Raw genomic sequence first — 2,012 nt, 5'->3', positions numbered from 1 at the left:
TGCACATTAACAAATTCGATATTCGTACTAAACATTTTAACATAGCTCATTCATTTTAAAATGTTGTGTATTTTCCCTCAGTTTTCCTTGTCCATATCATATGCTTCTGGTATTTCTTGAGCATTCAATACTGCAATCTCTCCTGCCCATTATTATATAGACACTTATCCTTTACTTTGGCCTCCGAATTATGCTATTAAGAAATATATATTCAGTTTGCTTATACCACATGAACATGTCCCATTTTCCTACAAAAATATCTAACATGTTTATTTTTTAAAAGATGGGTAACTTCATTAGAATTTCCCCCAATATTGGAAACTTAATTTCATTTTATCTACAAACTGGCTGTACCCCACTGGCTGGATTCACAAGGTGAGGACAACATCTATTCTGATGTTTTCTGCCTTCTGTATCAATCTCCTGTTTTTTATATTTATTTTTATTTTATGTGTTTGAGTGCTTTGATTATATGTATGTAAGGGCACTCATGTCATGCAATACCCATAGAGGCCAGAAGAGGGCATTGGATTCCCTAGAACTGGAGTCATGGACAGTGGCCAGCCACCATGTAGGTGCCAGAAACTGCATACAAGTCTTCTGGAAGAGCAGCCAGTGTTCTTAACCAGTGATCCATCTCTTCTCTAACCCTTTGTTGCTCCATTAATCCATTCATTCCTCCTTTAATTCTAGATGTTCTCTTTGATATCGAAGATTCTGGTCTGAATCAGAAGCAGTTTTCAGCCATTTTGTTGCTTGCTGTCTTGCTGTCTCTAATTTGTTGGTTGGTTTTGTGGTTGGTTGTCTGCTCTTACAGCTGGTACATCTTATCAGCTTTCCTTCTGACATTCTCTTCATATCAGACAGATCCTCATAAATCCTCTTTTCATACTGAGGTGGCACGAGCTCTCCCACGACCTTCTCATGATCAGCATCACAACCCCTCTTTCTAACCACTGGCTCCAAATTCTTCTGAGATCCTAGAATCTCAGAATCCTCCCATTTGTGTTCATAGGATCCAAAGGAGTAACTTGCATGGTAAGGATGCATTAACCTTTAGTGTGTGCTAAGAGCTACTGTAAGTGCTTTTAATCATACCTCATCTAATCTTGGTAACAACTCTGTAAGGAAGGATTTAGTATGAGTAGGAATCCCATTCTAGTACCGTTATGATCCTCATTCCATAGATGAGAAAATGAAAGGCCAGAACAATTAAGGAAAATTACTCAGACAGCCATTTGATGTGCTAACTTAACAGCAAAGTGTTTCCACAATAGGTTTTAGAATTAGTGTGCTTGTGGAGGTACAAACAAGCCACCCACCTATGAGGAGGAAGCTCTCCAACATACTGACTCAACGCGGTATTCGTCTCATAGTAAATGACATTAATTGTAGCTAATCCTGATTGCCAACTTTATCGGACTGAGAAAAGTCTGAGAGATTAGTAAAGCATTCTGCTGGGCTTGTCTGAGAATATTTCCAAAGATAATTAAATCATGAAGGTTCTGACCTAGTGAATGGTTTAGGGCATTGGTGGATTCAAATAAGAATAAACTATTGTCAGGAGGTAGAACTCTGCAACATAATCTTCACTGAAACAAGATGGTCACAGGCAGGTCTTCAGGACTGTAGTTTGACCTGCTCCTTTCTTGACTCTGTTTGCTTGCTGGTCTCATCTCCATGATGTGAAGTGTTCCACTACATTCCCCCTTCTATAACAGGATATAGCATAAATGATGTGCAGTCCAATTTTCAATAATCTAATTCTTTCCACTAGAACCTCTGAGACCCTAAGAAATATAAATTTTTCCTGGGCTGGTGAGATGGATTAGTGGTTAAAAGCGTTTGCCGCCAAGCTTGGTAACCTGAGATAGATTCCCAGACTCCACTCTCCCAGTGGTGGAGGGAGAGAATTATAATTATCCTGTGACCTACACACACACACACACACACACACACACACACACACACACACACTGCATACTTCAGCGCACACACGCAAGCCATATTAT

This window comes from Nannospalax galili, unplaced genomic scaffold (assembly GCF_000622305.1).
Source record: "Nannospalax galili isolate Female #2095 unplaced genomic scaffold, S.galili_v1.0 scaffold271, whole genome shotgun sequence".
NCBI lineage: Eukaryota > Metazoa > Chordata > Mammalia > Rodentia > Spalacidae > Nannospalax > Nannospalax galili.
The sequence above is the reverse complement of the archived record's forward strand: the minus strand, read 5'-3'. Positions refer to the sequence as shown.